Source organism: Bufo gargarizans, chromosome 6 (assembly GCF_014858855.1).
Source record: "Bufo gargarizans isolate SCDJY-AF-19 chromosome 6, ASM1485885v1, whole genome shotgun sequence".
NCBI classification, from domain to species: domain Eukaryota; kingdom Metazoa; phylum Chordata; class Amphibia; order Anura; family Bufonidae; genus Bufo; species Bufo gargarizans.
The window spans coordinates 340,580,074-340,601,994 of NC_058085.1; positions in this window are offsets into that span (position 1 = coordinate 340,580,074).

Here is a 21,921-nt window from a genome sequence, read left to right on the forward strand (position 1 = left end):
GGGTACGTTTTGTGTTTTTATTCCAGGGTTCTTCCAGTATGCGCATTCCTGGAATCAGTCAGGGGCCATACGTCCACTGAACCGCTCAGGCGCTTGTTTTTTTGTTTTGTGGTATTTCTTGAAGCACGCCGGTGGCCTGGCTTCCCTGAATCACTCAGGTTTTTGTTCCCTGTTTCGCTCGGGTGTCATGTTTCTCCGAATCACAGGTTTCACGTCCCCAAGATTCGCATGTGTCATGTCTTCCCTGAATCGCTCAGGTTATGTTTTCTCCAAATCACAGGTGTCAGGTCCCCAAGAATCGCAGATGTCAAGTATTCCCTGAATCGCTCAGGGTTATATTTCTCCATTCACAGGTGTCATGTTCCCAAATCGCATGTGTCATGTCTTCCCTGAATCGCTCAGGTTATGTTTTCTCCAAATCGCAGGTGTCATGTCCCCAAGAATCGCAGATGTCAAGTATTCCCTGAATCGCTCAGGGTTATGTTTCTCCATTCACAGGGGTCATGTTCCCAAAATCGCATATGTCATGTCTCCCCTGAATCGCTCAGGGTAACGTTTATCTCCAAACCGCAGGTGTCATGTCTTCCCCGTATCACTCAGGGCTATGTTTTCTCCAATTCACAGGTGTTATGTTCCCAAAATCGCATGTGTCATGTCTTCCCTCAGGGCTCAGGGTTCAGGTTCCCTGAATCACTCTGGCGTCTTCCTCCCCTTAGTCACTTAGGGGTAACGTTCCAGGTCTGGTGTGTTCCCTGAATCGCTCAGGTCTGGTGTGTTCCCTGAATCGCTCAGGTCTGGTGTGTTCCCTGAATCGCTCAGGTCTGGTGTGTTCCCTGAATCGCTCAGGTCTGGTGTGTTCCCTGAATCGCTCAGGTCTGGTGTGTTCCCTGAATCGCTCAGGTCTGGTGTGTTCCCTGAATCGCTCAGGTCTGGTGTGTTCCCTGAATCGCTCAGGTCTGGTGTGTTCCCTGAATCGCTCGGGTCTGGTGTGTTCCCGGAATCACTCGGGTCTGGTGTGTTCCTGGAATCGCTCAGGTCTGCTGTGTTCCCTGAATCGCTCAGGTCTGCTGTGTTCCCGGAATCGCTCAGGTCTGGTGTGTTCCCTGAATCGCTCAGGTCTGGTGTGTTCCCTGGATTGTTCAGGTCTGGTGTGTTCCCTGGATCGCTCGGGTCTGGTGTGTTCCCTGGATCGCTCGGGGCTGGTGTTCCTGTTTTGCTCAGGTGGTGTTCCTCCCACATTCAGGGTTCCAAGAATACTACGGCTGATGCGCTGTCCCGGTTTAACGTGGATATCTTCTTTCTGAACATGCCACTCGCAGACGCAGTGGGGGCAGGCGTTCCGGCATACAGCGACCTGGTGTGTGACTAACATCATTGATCAGCAGAGCAAAGGACCTGTCGCACCAGAGCCTGTCTGAAAATACAGTCAGGAGCTATCGTACGGGCTGGAATCTGTATAGAAAATTTGCCGAGAGGCATCCACAGGGCAACGTGGATGACGTGTCATTCATTATGGCCTTCATCGCGCATTGCCATGCCAACCTCTGACTCGCTCACAATACCATCCGCCTGTATTTGGCGGGGGGCAGCATCAGTTCATGTTGGACAATCCAGCCCGGATCTTTTTCTTTACATCGCAGGCCATCAAGGCCACGCTCCGGGGCATTGAGAAAGCCGGTGCAAGTAGGCCGGTGGTCCGGCAACCCATGTCCGGCTCCTTGTTCAGGCAGTTGTCCTTGGTTCTGGATGGTGATCTTTTTGGGCCCTTGGTTAGCACCATCATTAAAGCCGCCCTGTACTTGGGGTCCTACGGGTTCCTCCGGCCGGGGGGAATTCACCACTGCCAGCAGGAACAGCCGGCATCTTCAGAAGCAGCACTTGACCTGGAATCACGACCATTTCATACTAAGCATCCTGGCCACCAAGACCGCCCAGACAGGACCTCCCACTCTGGTCATGTTTTACCCCTCGCACAACGTCTGGTGCCCGGTCAAGGCGCTGCAACAATTATCTTCAGGGCTGCAGGCGGCGGCGCCAGATAGTCCTTTACTTCCCTTAAAGGGGGGTCCATTGTCCACCCTCAGTTCATGTCCCATGTCCGCTCCTTGGTTGCAGGGTTGGGTCAGGACCCCAAGGCCATATCGGGCCACTCCTTTCACATTGGGGCAGCCTCAGCCGCTTTTAGGCTCTAAATTCCACCGCATGTCATCAGAAGTATGGGGCGGTGGAGGTCATCTTGTTTCTCCAGATATGTACCAAATCCCCAATCCGAGATTCGTGATGCGTTCTGTTGTCTAGCCCTGTAATGCTACAATAAGTGTTTTGACAGTATGTTATGTCTCCTTTTTGGCCCCTTTTAGGCCTACCCTCGCTCCGGGCTCCCGGCATTAACCAGCCCTCGGTAAGCCCTGAGTAGGTACGCTCAAGGGCCGTCGCCCTGACCACAAGTGGTAAGGCTGCCTGGCAGCCTGTATTTGTGGGAGGGGCTGAGGCCGCGCCCCCTTTGCCTTCATAAGCCTCGGCGGGAGTAACAGACGGGACGTGCAGCCAGGTACCCCTCCCTCCCCTTTTCTCTTTAGGTCTATTGGGGTAGGCCCCCTTTTAGGCCTACCCTCGCTCCGGGCTCCCGGCATTAACCAGCCCTCGGTAAGCCCTGAGTAGGTACGCTCAAGGGCCGTCGCCCTGACCACAAATATATATATATATATATATATATATATATATTATTTTTTTTTTTTTTTATATTAGTAAAATGGTAATATAATATCACATAAAGCAAAACAAACCTTACCTCCCTAATCTAGCCCTAACCCCCACTACCTACTCCATCACCCTTCACCCATCACCCAAGGCTGACCTCCGCCTCACGTCTCTTTCGTGTCCGCATAGTCCGAGGCCAGCCCTACCTCCACCACCCACATCTAGCCCCTCGCCCCATGTCCTCCCATGTCCGCATAGTCCAGGGCTAGATGCAGGCCTCCCCACTTCAAAACACACATAAAACACATAAAAGCACAAATAAAAGACCCCTTCTCTCACCCACCCAACCTAACTAGCCCCAACTCATCCTATAATAAACAACATAAACAACATAACTATTTAACACACACTGCAAAATATTCTAATATACAGAACTACCCGAAGGCCCAAGCTCGGTCTCTGTAAGCCTTTCTTCAAAGCTCAACATCCCACAAAACAAAAATCTACGGTGAAAGCGTCAGCCCACCACCAGTAAACGTATGACTAGGCTAGGGTACGCTAAAAGCAAAGCCTCTCCAGAGGAGAGAGGCCCTACTGGTACCCAGTCTCTCATACTCCAAAGAACGCACCTTCACCAGGTCACCCAGAATGTTCCTACATACCTCGTCCACTGGGAGGACTTTCTGCTGCGTTGAAACTAAGCACCGTGCATTCCACGTGTAGAACCTAACCACTATACTAACTAAAAAACATGTGCACAGGTCCCTTCTACCAATGTCTCTGAGCACTCCATAGGCCCACTCCGCGTAGGAGAGGCTGGCTAGCCTAGGCCAGCCAATGGAAGCTCCCACCCGTTGGTATACCTCTGTATTAAAGGGACACTGAAGCAGGAAGTGATCCAGTATGGAGCCACACTCCTCCCGGGGACAACCCCTTTCATCAGAGTTCCTGTACTTCAAGTTGTCCCTCACATACAGCCTCCCGTGAAAGCAGTGCCAAGCCAAGTCCCAAAACTTCAAGGGGATCCTTGCAGAATTTAGCAACTGTAACCCCTTGTCTAGATCCCGGCTTGGGCAATCCCTGAGGGCCAGGGGCTTCTGGAAGTGGGACAACAAGACCCTCTTGTCAAGAGACCTTCTTGACAGAGTCCTGATCTCCCTCACCTCCAAACCCCACCGGCGGATCACCTTCAGAATCGGGGTGACGTAAGTCGGAAAATATCCGTGAGGCATACGTAAGTCCTTCACTTGCCCTCCTGTCTCCCATTCCTGGAAGAAAGGCCGAAACCACCCCCGGCAGGAGACTAGCCACGGAGAAGCCCTCTCCATCCAGAGGTTCGCCAGATTCGCTTTAACAAAGGTGTTTACAAGAAACACCACGGGGTTGCCCATAGATAACCCCCCTAGTCTCCTCGTGCGGTAAGTCACTTCTCTCTTTATCAGGTTCAGTCTATTCCCCCATAAGAGCTGGAAGAACAGACTATAAACCCCAGTCCAGAGAGGCTCTGGCAAGATACACACGCTACCCAAATAGATAAGCAAAGGGAGTAAGTAGGCCTTGATCAGGTTTACCCTTTCCCTGAGGGTCAAAGACCAACCCTTCCACTGGTCGACCTTCTGAGCGGCGATCTTAAGCCTGTCATCCCAATTTTGAGTGGGATAATTCCCATGCCAAAATGGATGCCTAGGACTTTGGCTGACAACTGGGGCCCTGGGAGGGTGTCCGGGAGATCAAAAACTGGATCACCCCCTCCCAGCCAGAGACTCTCACACTTATCCCGATTGATCATGGACCCGGATGCCTCCGAGTAGCGATCCACTTCAGACATCACGTACTCCGCCTCCCCTCTTGAGGATACGAAAATGGTGACATCGTCAGCGTATGCTACTACCCTCAGAGTGGCTTCCGGCGCCGCCCGATCCATCCCGACTCCCGCCAATGGTCCACGATCGATCCGCTTAAGAAAGGGATCAATCGCGAACACGTATAAAAGCTGGCTCAAAGGACAACCCTGGCGGACGCCAGACCCAACCTCAAAAGAGCAGCCAGACCAACCGTTCACAAGCGGGAAACTCTCTGCCCCTGCATACAAGATCTTTAACCAATCGACAAACCCCCCCGGCAGGCCATACTTCAGAAGGACCGACCAGAGGTACTCATGGTTCACCCGATCAAACGCCTTTGCTTGATCTAAGGACAGCATGTACCCCCTCCAGTAGCCTGCTCTACTCTGTTCCACTGCCTCTCGGACACCGAGTACAGCACTACAAGTGCTGCGGCCTGGAACCGAGCAATGCTGAGCCACCGAAAGGAGCTGGGGTGCAAATTTCACCAGCCTATTAAAAAGTATCTTGGCCAGAATCTTTCTGTCCGTATTAAGAAGTGCTATGGGACGTCAGTTCTCAATACCGCTCGGATCCTTACCATTTGATAGAAGGATCAGAGCTGACCTCCTCATTGACCGAGGCAGAGTGCCCGAGGATAAGCACTCATTGAATACCTCAGTCAAGAGGGGACATAAAGAGTCCTTAAAGGCCTTATAAAACTCGGATGTTAAGCCATCCGGGGCTGGCGACTTCTTCAGAGCTAACCCTTCCACCGCCAGGATAACTTCCTCCTTCCTGATCTCTTCTACCAAACCGTCAAAAGAGAGGTAAGCTCCTGACTCACGGGTGACCCCAGCCAGGAAAGCCGACATCCTGTCCCGATCCAGATCCCTCCTCCCCAAGAGGCACGAGTAAAAGGATCTAACGACTTCCAGGATCCCTGATCTGGACCTGCTCAGAGATCCCGTACTATCGACCAGTCCTGTTATTAACTTACTCTTCACTGACATCTTACAATTTCTGTAGGGGTCGGGCGAGCGGTACCTCCCGAAGTCCCTCTCAAAAACTAAAGATGTGTGTCTATCATACTGGCACCTCTTGAGCAAAGATTTCACCCTGGAGATATCCTCGCGGCTACCACCAGTCGAGACCAGATGCTCGAGTTTCCTCCTCAGACCCTGATACAGGCGGTACCTGTCCAGGGACCTGAGGCTCGAGAGCCGGCAGAAGAACTTTGCAGCCCGATCTTTGAATATCTCCCACCACTCTGACTTAGTATCACAGAGATCCAGTAAAGGTACCTGACTCTGAAGGAAGTCCTCAAAGGATTGTCTCACCTCTGCTTCCTCCAAGACACCCGAATTCAGCTTCCAATAACCTCTTCCCATTTGGGGGGATTCTGAAATATTCAGAGAAAACATAATCAAACAGTGATCGGAGAATTCCACCTCCACAACCCTTAAGGGCGAAAAGGTAGCCTCCTCCTTCAAATAAAACCTATCTATTCTAGACCTGATCTGACTACCTCTATAGAAAGTGAAACCCCCGTGGCCTGGGATATGCCTAATGTGGACATCCTCCAGACGAGCCTCACTAGCTACTCTATTCAGAAAAATACTATCATAAGTCAGCCGGTTTCTGGTGCCTCCCCTGTCTTGGGGCCTTGTGACAGTATTAAAGTCCCCACCAAAAACCACCTGCTTGTAAAAACCGCCGGCTTGTAAAAAGGAAAGGCTTAATCCTCATAAAGAGACATTTCCTGTCCCACCTGGACTGGGGCCCGTAGATATTAATCAGGCGCAGTTCCTGTCCCTTCATGAGGACATACAAGATCAAACACCTCCCCATTTCTAATTCAATTACTCGTCGGCATTCTACTGGTGCGGTAAAAAGGACCGCCACTCCGCTATACGGCTCAGCCGCAAGAGACCAGTAGGAGGGCCCTGGTCTCCACTCCCTCTTGGCTTTATAAATCGCTGCCAAATCTGGCAGCCTGGTCTCTTGCAAAAACAAAATGTCAGCTTCAACACGGCTGAGAAAATCAAAGGCTGTGAAACGAGCCGCATCCGACTTAATGCTGGCGACATTAATGGTCGCCAGAGTCAGCAGAGCGGGTACCGCCATAAAGAGTAGTTAAATTAGATGGCCTTCTTCCCATCCTTCTCCCCCCTCCCGGGGCTGCCTTCTAGAGCAGCACGACCTCTCTTGAGGGAGATAGTGGTATCCATCTTTGCCACCACCACCTCCCTCTGCGCACCACTCCTGGCTTTCTCAGTCTCAGGGCCCAGTTTTGCCACCCCTCCTGAGGACCTTGCAACCCCACCAGAGGGGGGCGCGGGGCCCCCTGAAGGCCCTCCCTCCTTCGCCCCCGGCCCCTCACCTTCAACCTCCTCCTCAGCAGAGGAGGCAGAGGTCTCATCCAAGATGAGGTACCGGTTGGAGAGCTCCAGAGGGGAGCCGGTTACACCTTCCCTGGCAACTTTGGTCGGGCTAGATCTTTTTTTAGTACGCCGTTTCCGTCTACTTTGGGACTCTGCCCCACTACCCTCTGCAGAACTTTCGTAGTGCGAGGACAGAGTCTCTTCGACCCGATCCAGTCTCTCAATCTCCTCCTCCAGCTCGCTGCCCCCTAGGGTCTCGGATTTAGGAGGGGCAGTCGTTTGGGAAGGAGCGGGCATCACCCCAGGACGGGGATCCTCCCCCTCCCTCTCCGCCTGACGCCTCTCTCTCCGCCTCTGCCGGGTTGTTCCGGTTTCCCACTGACCCCTTAACTCCACTGTCTTTGCCAGTACCCGCCTCAGCCGAAGGGACCTCCTGGCCCGCTCCTGCATGAGCTCGGGCCGCGTTGGCCTCAGAGAGAGGACAGCGACTGAAGGGGTGCCCAAGCTCCCTACACAGATGACCTGTCCCCCCCACACAACGCACACTTCAGCACTTGGCAGCTGGCGCTGAAGTGTGTGGGGCTGCCACACTTGTGACAGAGCTTAGGCTGCCCCCTGTAGAAAACCAAGATCCTGTCTCGGCCGATAAAGGCAGATGATGGAATGTGGGAAACTGTACTACCCAAACGCTTAAGCTTGATATTAAACGTCCAGGCACCCGACCAAATGCCAAACTCGTCCATGTTTTTAGCTGGTATACCCTGGACCTCTCCGTACCTTCCCAGCCAGGTCATGATGTCAATACAAGAGAGCGACTCGTTACGGGTCAGCACGGTCACTCTCTTGACCTTACTCTGGCGGGTTATCGCTTTTGCAACGAAACCACGCCAGTCCGGCATGTTCTTCACCAGCTCATTCCCGGACCAGAAGAGCTCAAGCCCCTCCGGCCGGACAAAGCGATGTCAAACTCCTTGGAGCCAAAAGGATGGATCAAGGCAAAGATGTCAGTTGCCCTGAAACCCATCCCAAGCAGGAGCTCCGCTACCCTCTTTCTAGTAGGGCAAGCTTCATCGCTACTCCACTTGAGACAGACCACATTCCGTCTGGCTCCAGGGCCGGTTGTGGGTGAAGACCAGGTGGTCTCGCCCCCGTTCTGTTCTCGGAAGGTCCGAACTCCATGTCTGTTGAACCAGAATGAACATTCCACCTTCTTCCCCTCTACGGAAAAGGAGCTCTCCCCCTTTTTGAGGGCCTCCAGCAGTCGCCACTGCAAGTCACCATTACCAGACCCTGAGAGCGAGGAAGCCAAAGAAGTCAGCCCTCCCCCCCCCTACAGCCGCAGCCACACTGGCATAACTTCTGCCAGGCGCCACGGACGCAGGAGGGGCAGCAGAACCGGCTTCATAGGCGTTTTCACGGTGGACTGCGACCTCTGCCACTATCCTCCCCATCCCCCCCCTCTTCTGAGGAGGACAGAGAGGACGTGACGACGTCCACCCCCCTGTATACCTTATGTACAGTCTTTGCAACTTTATTTGTTTTATTCGTTTTAATGTCCTCACAACGTCCTTCTTTCTTGCCTTCTTTTTTGCCTTTATCCATAACACTGGGGCTCCCTTTCCCCAGGGGACCCGGCTGGAGCAGGCGCTCTGCGGCACCACTGCTCCCAGCCACGTCAGCCCAGCACAAAGCCACTGGAGCAGGAGCCCCGCCCCTCTCATCCCCGCCCATGGACACGCCCCCCAGGCACTCCCAGGGGCATGCCCGCAGACTCCCCCACCGCCCAGGCAGCGCCCCCTCCCACCGCTGGTACAATGACACCAGCAGGGGAAGGAGCAATGAGCACCTGAGCAGCAGAAGAGGCAGGGGCAGAGAAGGAAGCCACAGGACCCCCGGCACCCGTCACCTCGCACATGGCGACGGACGTATGGACCCCGCCCCCCCCCTGCCCACAGACACGCCTCCAGGTACACCCAGAGGCGCGACCGCAGATGTGTCCCCTGCCCTGGCCCCGCCCCCCTCCACCGCCGATGCACTAACAGGCGGAGGGGGCGGCGGGAGACACAGGCGCACGGGGTCCAACAGGGGCAGAGGAAGCAAGGACCACACCACCATCCAAGGCAGGAGGGGTGGCGACAAAATCGTCACACCGCCGCACCCCCACCAAACACTTATCCAGCATTTCAGTGGAGGCAGCAGCGGTGGGCGGGGCCACACCCAATGCAGCCACGCCCCCCCCTCTCGCTTTCGGCACCAGCTTGTGCGGCTTTTCAGCCATCTTTTTCACACAGCTTGTGCGTCCGACGCCATCTTTTTCACACAGATTAAATTACTTTTAACTACATTCTCTATATTCTCCCCACTCCCACGCTCTGGTTCCACTGTAGAAACCAGGCTAGGAGGGATAGTGGGGTTAGCCCCCTGAGTCGACTTTGCAGCCGGTCCAGAGGGCAGTGGATAAGACACATACACATAGTTCACTTCTTTCTTTGCCTCTTTTTGTTTCTGTCTCTGTCTCTTTTTTCGCAGGTTCGTCCTCCAATAATTCCTCTCCAAAAACAAGTCCGTCAACATGAGCCCGGGGGGACTCTAGGTAACGTATTTGCTCCATTAACTGTCCCCCTACCCCACTGCTCTCGCTGACTTCTTCCTCATCTGAGCTAGTGGGGGGGAGACAGACCTGCTCGGGCGGGATCCCAGAATCCGCCGGCCCTGCAGGCTGTCCCCCCAGGCTCACTATGGTATCCTCCTTATCTGAGGGAACTTTTTTCAAGTTCATTTCTGCAAATCTCTTTTCATTCCTCAGTTTTTCTTCAAAAGGGCCACTATTTTTCAATATGTCGGCCCTCCTATCCTCCATCTCCCTTATCTCGACCTTCAGGGTCCAGATTTTTGCCGCTATTTCAGGCCTTATCACCTTAGAGGCTCTGTCAGCTTTTTGTCTCTCACTTTTAATATCACTCTGGAGTTTTTTTAAGGTCTTACCAGCCTCTTCATACTCCCGGAGGTGGGCTGCGATGCGGGAACTGTACTGGACCACCGACTCCCTGGGCCTCATAGTACCCCAGAAAGCCTCCACCAAACCCGACCCACCTCCAGGAGCACCCCGCATACCTTCAGGAGGGTTATCGTCCACCCTCCTGGACTTGCCGGCGATGTTCACGCCTTCGCCCCTGGGGGCCGCAGGGGACACTTCCACATGACCCCTGCTTGATCTTCTGACGCCAGAGCGGAAGATGGAGCAGAGGCCGGTAGTTCACCTCCCCTACTCCCCGCCGGCCTACCCCGGGAAGCAGGATCCTGGGCCTTGCCTGAGCGCATAGCCCAGGCCCCTACCAGCTCCCTAGGGAGAGGCATGGCCTGGGCTGGGGAGAAAGGTGGAAAACCCTCTCACAAGCCTGGTTCCTCCCAGGGGATTAAGGTGTTGAAAAATCTCCCTGGGGCCTTAACGAGGTGGAAGTCTCCTGGAGCTGCTGCACGCACACCTTTCCACCTCAGCTGCAGGAAACAGACACGCCCATGCCTGAATCTCTGCTATGGGACCTCTCTCCTCTGTCTGGGTGCCGGGGCCTAAATATCTGACAATGGCCTGTTCCAGTGGTGGGTGACGTGAAGCCTGATTCTCTGCTATGACATGAAGCCTGATTCTCTGCTGACATGAAGCTTGAATCTCTGCTATGGGACCTCTCTCCTCTGTCTGGGTGCCGGGGCCTAAATATCTGACAATGGACTGTTCCAGTTTTGGGTGACGTGAAGCCTGATTCTCTGCTATGACATGAAGCCTGATTCTCTGCTGACATGAAGACTGATTCTCTGCTGACATGAAGCCTGATTCTCTGCTGACATGAAGCCTGAATCTCTGCTATGGGACCTCTCTCCTCTGTCTGGGTGCCGGGGCCTAAATATCTGACAATGGACTGTTCCAGTTCTGGGTGACGTGAAGCCTGATTCTCTGCTATGACATGAAGCCTGATTCTCTGCTATGACATGAAGCCTGAATCTCTGCTATGGGACCTCTCTCCTCTGTCTGGGTGCCGGGGCCTAAATATCTGACAATGGCCTGTTCCAGTGGTGGGTGACGTGAAGCCTGATTCTCTGCTATGACATGAAGCCTGATTCTCTGCTGACATGAAGCCTGAATCTCTGCTGACATGAAGCCTGAATCTCTGCTATGGGACCTCTCTCCTCTGTCTGGGTGCCAGGGCCTAAATATCTGACAATGGACTGTTCCAGTTTTGGGTGACGTGAAGCCTGATTCTCTGCTATGACATGAAGCCTGATTCTCTGCTGACATGAAGCCTGATTCTCTGCTGACATGAAGCCTGAATCTCTGCTATGGGACCTCTCTCCTCTGTCTGGGTGCCGGGGCCAAAATATCTGACAATAGACTGTTCCAGTTTTGGGTGACGTGAAGTCTGATTCTCTGCTATGAAATGAAGCCTGAATCTCTGCTATGGGATCTCTCTCCTCTGTCTAGGTGCCAGGGCCAAAATATCTGACAATAGACTGTTCCAGTTTTGGGTGACGTGAAGCCTAAATCTCTGCTATGACATGAAGCCTGAATCTCTGCTATGGGACCTCTCTCCTCTGTCTGGGTGCCGGGGCCTAAAAATATCTGATAGTGGCCTGTTCCAGTGTTGGGTGACATGAAGCCTGATTCTCTGCAATGGGACCTCTCTCCTCTGTCTGGGTGCCAGGGCCAAAATATCTGACAATGGCCTGTTCCAGTGGTGGGTGACGTGAAGCCTGATTCTCTGCTATGGGACCTCTCTCCTCTGTCTGGGTGCCAGGGCCAAAATATCTGACAATGGCCTGTTCCAGTTTTGGGTGATGTGAAGCCTGATTCTCTGCAATGGGACCTCTCTCCTCTGTCTGGGTGCCGGGGCCTAAATATCTGACAATGGACTGTTCCAGTGGTGGGTGACGTGAAGCCTGATTCTCTGCTATGACATGAAGCCTGATTCTCTGCAATGGGACCTCTCTCCTCTGTCTGGGTGCCGGGGCCTAAAAATATCTGATAGTGGCCTGTTCCAGTGTTGGGTGACATGAAGCCTGATTCTCTGCAATGGGACCTCTCTCCTCTGTCTGGGTGCCAGGGCCAAAATATCTGACAATGGCCTGTTCCAGTGGTGGGTGACGTGAAGCCTGATTCTCTGCTATGGGACCTCTCTCCTCTGTCTGGGTGCCAGGGCCAAAATATCTGACAATGGCCTGTTCCAGTTTTGGGTGATGTGAAGCCTGATTCTCTGCAATGGGACCTCTCTCCTCTGTCTGGGTGCCGGGGCCTAAATATCTGACAATGGACTGTTCCAGTGGTGGGTGACGTGAAGCCTGATTCTCTGCTATGACATGAAGCCTGATTCTCTGCAATGGGACCTCTCTCCTCTGTCTGGGTGCCGGGGCCTAAAAATATCTGATAGTGGCCTGTTCCAGTGTTGGGTGACATGAAGCCTGATTCTCTGCAATGGGACCTCTCTCCTCTGTCTGGGTGCCAGGGCCAAAATATCTGACAATGGCCTGTTCCAGTGGTGGGTGACGTGAAGCCTGATTCTCTGCTATGGGACCTCTCTCCTCTGTCTGGGTGCCAGGGCCAAAATATCTGACAATGGCCTGTTCCAGTGGTGGGTGACGTGAAGCCTGATTCTCCGCAATGGGACCTCTCTCTTCTGTCTGGGTGCCGGGGTCTAAATATCTGACAGTGGCCTGTTCCAGTTGTGGGTGACATGAAGCCTGATTCTCTGCTCTTTCCAATTGATATTGGTTAATTTTTATTTATTTTATTTTTATTCATTTCCCTATCCACATTTGTTTGCAGGGGATTTAACTACATTTTGCTGCTTTTTGCAGCCCTCTAGCCCTTTCCTGGGCTGTTTTACAGCCTTTTTAGTGCCGAAAAGTTCGGGTCCCCATTGACTTCAATGGGGTTCGGGACGAAGTTCGGGTCGGGTTCGGACCCCGAACCCAAACATTTCCTGGAAGTTCGGCCGAACTTCTCGAACCCAAACATCCAGGTGTTCGCTCAACTCTAGTCTGGATACTAACTTACAGAACATAATAATCCAAGGATGACAAGCTAATCTGTAGTCAAATAAAACACTAAGGGCCGCCACTTGTACATTTAACGTACTTAATGCTAAACGCTTCTCTACAACTTTCTGGAGAAAATCTAGAACCTTAGTAAGCTGGAGCTGACAGGAAGTAACACCCAAACACCAAGTTCTGGCGTAACACGCCCCCCAAGTTCTGGTATAAATTTTGGTGGTTACTGGTTTTCTACTTGGCAACATGGTAGAAACAACAGACTAGGATAACCTTTTGCTAGCAACAAGAGCCACTCAAAAGCCACTCCGTCAAATGGAGTCCCTTCACTGGGGGATGAACAATTGGGCCTTGCATTAGAAGATCGGGGATCTCCGGCAGGACCCAGGGACTAGCTATAGACATGATCCTTAGCCAGTAAAACCATGCTTGCCGGGGCCAAAAAGGAGCTATGAGTATTACCTTTGCCCTGTCCTCTCTGACCTTCTTCAAAACACTTGGGATAATCTGAAGAGGGGGAAACGCATATAATAGACCCTGGCTCCACAGCTAAAGCAAGGCGTCCACTGCATTTGGAAAGTCTGCTGGAGAAAAAATTGATTGATTGAGGGACCATTCCCTCTAATCCAGAGACAGACAACTCAAATAATTTGTCTTCCAATTGTCCACCCCTCTGATGTGAACCACCAGAGCTCCCAGAGACTCGGACCGCCTTGATGGTCCAGATATGCTACAACGGAGCCATTGTCGGATATCTTCACATGTAGGTCTTTGATTAAAGGAAGAACTCCCTGTAGGGACCGAAGGACGGCCATTAGCTCTTTCAGATTTAAAGAATTGTCCGATATTGGGCAATCCCATAATCCCTGGAGTAAGGTTTCCCCCACATGCGTCCCCCCCATCCTCGTGGGCTGGCATCCGTGGTTATAACCAGGGGGTTTAATATTCTCCAAGGAACACCCTGGACTAGATTGTCCAGAGAAAGCCACCACTCTAGGGCCTGACATGTCTGAGCTTAGATGAAAACTGTTCTCCAGGTCTTTTGCCTCGCCTGACCAAGCCCCTAAGATCTCCCACGGAAGAGCTCTGCAATGTACCTGGGCCCATTGCACAACCGGGATACAGGCGGTCAGGGTTCCCAACACTGACATACATCCCTTTCCTTATAGAAACTCGAGGGTTGTCTATCAGAAAGTGAACCACTGACCTTACCTTCTGGATTTTTTTCTGGCATTAAAAAGGATCTCTGCACCATTGAGTTCAGCATTATCCCCAGGAACTGCTGCTCCCTTTCTGAAACTAGCCTCGATTTCTCCTAATTTAGGATCCAACCCAAAGACGACATTATCTGTGTCACCTGCTGAACATGATATAAACATTTTTAACTTGATGGGGCTACAATCAGGAAGTCGTCCAGATATGGTACAAACAGGAAAAAAGCTCTGGAAAAAAGGATAAGGAGGGGAGAGAGGTCGGAGCAGCGGCGCGCGCTAAGCAAGATGGCGCCAGCAATAGAGCGGCTGAAAACGCAGCAAGGCTGGAGCAGTATGCGAGGCCCCCTGCTACCACAGCGCTCCTGAACCCAGCTACAGGCCTAGGAGAGGCCTTGACAGAAGGGGCACGTTCGGCTCTGGACACAGTGGCAGCTGCTTCTGCAGAGTGCAGTATGAATAATGCCATAGGAGAGCATGTAGTCAACATGGAGAACGCAGGAGGAGGCAATAGTGAAGTGATCCCACCTGCTGCTGCGGAGCCGACACTGTCGGATGTACTTTGGGTTGGTCACCACTTGCAACACCACACTGGTCTCCCTTAAGACGCAAGTTGGCAGCCTGCAAGAAAGCATGTCCTTCCTTAGACAGGACCTCAGGAAGGTTACAGAAAGGATTGAAGAGGTGGAGAGCCGAGTGAGCTACCTGGAGGATGCTGTGTCTCCTTTGAGAAAAGACCTGGACAAAGTCACCCATGATGTTTCCTATCTGTTAAATAAGATGGATGATTTGGAAAACAGACTACGCAGAAATAACCTGAGGCTTGTGGGGGTACCAGAAAAAGCTGAAGGAGCAAACGCAGCAGCTTTCTTTGAGCGATGGCTGGTGGATAAATTTGGCAAGGATTCATTGTCCTCTATGTTTGCTATTGAAAGGGCACACAGAGTGCCATTCCACTCACCACCACTGGGGGGCCCTCTGAGACCTGTCCTCATGAAGTTGCTGCACTTTAAGGACAGGGATGTCATCCTGAAAAAGGCGAGGTTGCTAGAGGATCTGTTTATACAGGATAGAAGAGTGTTCATCTTCCCGGATTTCTCTGCAGAAATACAGAAAAGAAGAGCGAAATTTGTGGAGGTGAAATGGCGTCTGAGGGAGCGCCATCTGCCTTACTCTATGCTATATCCATCTAGACTGCAGGTGGTGGCTCAAGGAAAAGTCCACTTTTTTTTTTTACACGGCTGGCGCTGCAGTACAATGGATGGACGCTGCTGATTTGCCCAGGAATATTGATCCACCCACGGGCTGCCGCCTGCAAGTTGTAGAAGGAGGCTGTGACGGCTCTAGTTCCTGTTATACCGATCCACCGGATATTGAGTATATGTGTGGGACTTTGCATGCTGTTGCGGGGCATTGGGAGGTGGAGGGGGGGAAATGTTCTGAGACGTTATTTACAGGATCAGTAGTATACGATTGTGTTGGTGGCTGTATATGTTCCTCCCCCTTATACCGAAAGGTGCTAAAACACATCCTTGCGTTTCTGGCTGCGTCTGCAAATGTCCCTGCACTTGTTATTGGTGATTTTAATATGGTACTTGACTACTCCATGGATAGATACCATGGGACCGCTTGTCCTGGTGATAGCAGGATATCTAATATGGCAAAGATACTGGCAGAGGCTGCAATCAGCGATATTTGGAGGACCAAAAATCCCCAGACCAGACAGTTCTCTTGTCATTCTAGCTCCCACAATACGTTATCGCGTATAGACTTAGCCTTGGGGAACCAACTACTATTGGGGCATGTGCGGGCGGTGGAATATCTCCCTAGAAGTCTTTCAGACAACTCCCCACTTAGAGTGGAGCTGTCCCTTGAACCCATACTTCAAAAAGTTAGAAGCTTGTGGAAATTAAACCCCTTTTGGTTAACAATATTGCAAGATGAAGAAGGGATGCTGACGGAGATGCGGGAGTTCATGTCCATCAATGAAGGATCGGCTCCCCCCGGGTGGTGTGGGATTCCTTTAAAGCAGGGATGCTCAACCTGCGGCCCTCCAGCTGTTGTAAAACTACAGCTCCCACAATTCCCTTCTGTAGGGTGATAGCTGAAGGCTGTCAGGGAATGATGGAAGTTGTAGTTTTGCAACAGCTGGAGGGCCGCAGGTTGAGCATGCCTGCTTTAAAGCATCAGTTAGGGGGATGCTTATTGGGCACACAGAGACATAAGTCTAAAAGTAGGCAATTGATGCGGGCGCTGCAGTCCAGGGTCATGGAGCCAGAGTGTGAATACATAAACGATCCCTTAGAGATACATCGGTCTAATTGGGAGGAAGCAATGCAAACTTATAAGACACATCAGATGGAGATAGCAAAGAGTAAAAGACTATTCTGGAAACAGAAATATTTTGAGGGCGGCGAAAGTGTGGGACATATGCTCGCCACTGTTATCAAGGCACAACAGGGTTACTCGTTTGTGAGCTGTCTGAGGGATATGTCTGGGACGGTACAACAGGATAGCCCAGATATCTTACGGGTGTTTAGAGATTACTAAAGAGATCAGGGACTTTTAGGCTTCCTTAAGATTGTCAGTGTTAACGAACAGGTGGAGAGTTTGGAGGAACCGATTAGTTTAGAGGAGGCGGTGGGGGGGTATCGAATGAGAAAGCTCCAGGCTGTGATGGCATACCTGGGGAATTCTTTAAGCAATATAAAAGCTTTCTGTTGCCACATCTCCTGTCGGTGTTTGAGCAGGCGGTGACATCGGGTAGGTTGCCTGAATCAATGGAGGAAGCGATAATTGTAGTGTTACCTAAACCCAACAAAGATCCTACTCACCCGGGTTCCTATAGGCCCATTTCTCTCCTATGCACAGATGTTAAACTGTTGGCTAAGGTACTGGCTAATAGGCTGACGCAAGTGATCCTTAGCCTCATCCATGGGGATCAGACTGACTTTATGCCAGGTAAGTCTACGGCCATGAATGTTAGGCGGTTGTTTCTTAACCTGCAATTGTCTAGCGGGCGATCGGGTAGTCGGGCAGTGCTTTCACTCGACGCTGCAAAAGCATTCAACAGCGTAGAGTGGACGTTTCTGTGGCAGGTTATGAAATCCATGGGGCTTGGGCCCAAATTTATGGCCTGGGTGCAATTACTATACAGTGGACCGAGAGCTAGGGTGAGAATTAATGGCTTGGTATCTGAAGCTTTTGCGTTAGGAAGAGGTACACGCCAGGGCTGCCCTTTGTCGCCAATGCTTTTTGCTCTTGCGGTGGAAGCTTTGGCGCAGCTAATATGTGAGGATCCTGGGGTAATGGGTTTACGATATGGTAACGTTAAAGAGAAAATTGCATTATACGCAGACGACATGCTGCTCTTTCTCGACAATATGGACCGCTCTGTGCCCTATGTGATGCACCTTATTGAAGATTTTGGGACATATTCAGGTCTGGTCATCAATTGGGATAAATCAGTTCTGTTGCCCCTGGACTCGGTGCCCGCATTGATCCAAGAAAAGATTGCCCCTCTGCAATCTGTATCCGTTTTTACATACCTGGGAATACAGGTGTCCCTTAATACGACAGACTATATTAGGCTTAATGTATGTCCGCTTCTAGACAAGAGTGCTCAAAAGGTGTCTAGCTGCTGCAGGCTCTCGCTATCAGTTATTGGAAGGGCCAATTTAGTTAAGATGGTACTGATGCCGCAATTCCTCTATGTCTTGTACAATAGTCCAGTGTGGATACCATTGCGATACTTCTACAAAATCCAGGGGCTGTTCCGCTCTTTAATATGGAATGAAAAATCACAGAGAATTCGCTTAGAAACCCTGCAGAGGGATAAAGATGACGGTGGATTGACGGTTCCCAATTCATGGTTATACTTTTTGGCGCGCAGGCTCAACATTGCAAAATGTGGGGTATAATAAATGGCTCTAGCTCGTTGAGCGCTCTGATGTCCTACTTGGCAGGGGGACGAACCCCTGGGTATATACTGGAACTCAGCTCAGTGGTTCGACCACCGGAATATATCCCCTGTATACACTTAATCCGTAAGCTATGGGGTAAACTGAAAGACATTACTAAAATTACGGGATGTAGTGCCCTTACCCCCTTTATGGCATATTCCTAATCTCCCTTAATTAGTTCGATTGGAGGGCTTTGTGGCCTGGGAGAAGAAGGGAATATGCTGGTTGTCCCAACTATATAATAATTGGTTGCTCAAAAGATTTGAACAGTTACAGGAGGAATTTACCCTTCCCAACTCCTGTTTCTACCAATACTTACAACTACGGCATGCCTTGGCAGAGCAGGGTAAGAAAACAGATCTGACTATCTTTGCTTGCGGAGCATATTAGGAATGGAGGGACGACGAGGGGGACAATCGCTATGTTCTATAAACTGTTACTGTCCTTTTATCAAGACCGATTTCCTCTGATTGTTAGGGAGAAGTGGGCTCGGGAAATAGGTGCCCTATCAGACTCACAGTGGACAGAAGTACGCACTGCTGGCCCTACACTTTCCCTGTGTGAAACGCACAGACTCTCTCAGCTTTATCTTATCCACAGGGTATACCAGACACCGGCATTCTTACACAAATTAGGCTTTCGCCCCACATCTAATTGCCCCAAATGTGACTTGCCTGAGGCGCATTTATTACATATGTTTTGGGAATGCGCAGCCGTTCTGGCTGACAGTGCTAGATATTACTTTTAGTTTTCCGGATTAGGCTTCCGGCGGATCCCTTGGTATGCATACTGGGCCTATTGCAAGATGAATCCACGGAGGGAGTTGTAGTTGGTATCCGTAGGTCACTATACCAGGCTAGGAAATTAATAGCCAAACATTGGATAAACACAACGGTACCATCCAGAGAGGAATATTTTGCACGTATGAACGCTATAATTAAGATGGAAAGGGGTATATATTATAAAAGGGCGCCCTTAAAAAATTTGAGGCTATTTAGGGATCATGGCTAGGAACACCAGGAGTATCTTCAGCAGGCAGATGAGTACGCAGAGAAGGGACATTGCATTACTATGATTGTACTATCATTATACTATTACGGTCAGGATAACAGCGCTGCTTCATAGAGGCACAACTGTCTTTTTGCACTTTTTCATGTCTGTATACTGTACTTTTTCGTTGAGGTGTGGGTCGGGTTGGGAAGGGTGGGGGGGAGGGAGTTCGATATGTTTTTCTTGCTCAAATGTGTATGTCACATTCTATATGGAGAAATATTTACACAATCGTGTACTTGTATATAATGTGAACACTTGTATATGACATTTTTGTTAAAATCAATAAAAAAGATTTGATAAAAAAAAAAATCCTTGTAGAGGAGCTTCACTACAGATTTTATTGTCTCCATCTTGAACCGTCTGTATTGTAGGTAACTGTTTAAAGACTTCAGGTTTATAATTGTTCTGTAGTCTCTATTTGGCTTTTTGGCAAAAAAAGAGTGGAATAGTATGCTCTTTCTGGGCATGGAATAAGTGCTCCCTTTTGAAGAAGACTTAAAACCTCTTTTTCTAAGGAGTCCTGAACTGAGCGCCCTACTTGGGTTATGGTACTTTCACACTTGCGTTGTTTGATTCCGGCAGGCAGTTCCGTTGCCTGAACTGACTGCCTGATCAGGCAAACTGTATGCAAACGGATGTCATTTTTTCTGACTGATCAGGCATTTTTCAGACTGATCAGGATCCTGATCAGTCTGAAAAATGCCTGATCAGTCAGAAAAATGCATTGCAATACCGGATCCGTTTTTCCGGTGTCATCAGGCAAAACGGATCCTTTTTTTTTTTTTAAAGGTCTGCGCATGCGCAGACCGGAAGGACGGATCCAGCATTCCGGTATTTTGAATTCCGGATCCGGCACTAATATATTCCTATGGAAAAAATGCCGGATCCGGCATTCAGGCAAGTCTTCAGTTTTTTTCGCCGGATATAAAACCATAGCATGCTACGGTTTTCTCTTTTGCCTGATCAGTCAAAACGACTGAACTGAAGACATCCTGATGCAAACTGAACGGATTACTCTCCATTCAGAATGCATGGGGATATGCCTGATCAGTTATTTTCCGGTATAGAGCCCCTGTGACGGAACTCTATGCCGGAAAAGAAAAATGCAAGTGTGAAAGTACCCTTACTCTGGACTTATCTGGAGGGGAATATTTTAAATCTATTCTGAATCCCTCTTTTAATGATCGAAGGATCCAGGTGCTGTTTGTTATTTGTGTCCAGGCTGGGAGGGAATTTTTTTAATCTTCCTCCCACCCTGGCGTCATTGTGGATTACCTTTTCTGGCAGTATCTGAGGGCTGATTCCTGAAAAATTTCCACTTATTGTTCTTTTGCCCCAGGCTTTTTTCCCTATTCTTAAACCACCTGCCCCATTGAAAATAAAAATTCTGTCTACCAAAGGAAGGAGGAATGGAAGATGGAAAACTCTTCTTTCTCTCTCCCGCTTTCTCTAGAATATCATGTAGGGTTGAGCCAAAAAGATATTTACCCTCACATGGGATGCTACATCACCCAACCAATTTTACAGCCATAATGCTCGATGAGCAGAATTAGCCATAGATGAGGCCGTTGCAGATAGTCTAACAGCATCAGCCAAAAAAAAATGCTGCTTTAGAGATGGCCTGAAGGGATTCAAATAATTTATCCCTGGGGGATTTTATCCCTTATCTGAGCCTCCAGTTGTTTAATCCACAGAATTTGTGCTCTTGCTGTACAAGAAGAAGCGATATTAGGTTTAAATGCCGCTCCAATGGACTCCCAAGTTCTTCTTAAAAAACTATCTGCCTTTCGATCCATCGCGTCCTTGAGTTGACCGAGATCATGAAAAGGCAGTGAGGATTTATGCAAGACTTTGGCTATGGGGACATCAATTTTAGGGGCTTTATCCAATAAAGAGCAATCACCTTCTCCAAAGGGATATTTTCTCTTTACCAAGCCTGGGATGAAACTGCATTTATTTAGATGTTTCCATTCCCTGTTAATCACCTGTAAAATCTTTTTCTCGTCTTTTCCATTGGGGGACACAGACCATGGGTATAGCTTAGAGGTATTACTAGGAGGGACACTATGCAAAAACGAAGCTCCTCCTCCTCGGGCTATACCCCCCGACACCTCCAGGAGGACTTCAGTCGTTGCAAAAGCAGTAGAAGGAGAACGGAAAAAAGCACAATGGAAACCATCACACCAACACACCCTGAGCATAAATGAAAAAAGTGGGCGGGAGCTGTGTCCCCCAATGGAAAAGACGAGAAAAAGATTTTACAGGTGAGTTTCACCAAAAATCTCCTTTTCTCGTACATTCCATTGGGGGACACAGACCATGGAACGTCCAAAAGCAGTCCATGGGGTGGGAAAAAATCCAACACCGCCAGGAGAAGAAACGTCCAGCAGTCAAACAGGCACCACAGCCTGCAATACCCTGCGTCCAAGGACAGCATCAGCCGAGGCCAGCGAGTGCAACTGATAAAACTTTGTGAACGTATGCAAAGACGACCAAGTGCAGCCTTACACAACTGGGAGGCGGAGGCGCGATTGCGTCTGGCCCAGGAAGCTCCCACTGCCCTTGTGGAGTGAGCGGTAATCCGCGACGGGGGAACCTGGCCACGAGCGCGATAGGCCGCAGCAATAGCCGAACGGATCCACCGCGCCACAGTAACCTTGGAAGCCGCCAGACCCTTACGAGACCCCTCGGAAATCACAAAGAGGGAGTCCGAACGACGAAAGGAGGCGGTAACCCCCAGATACACTTT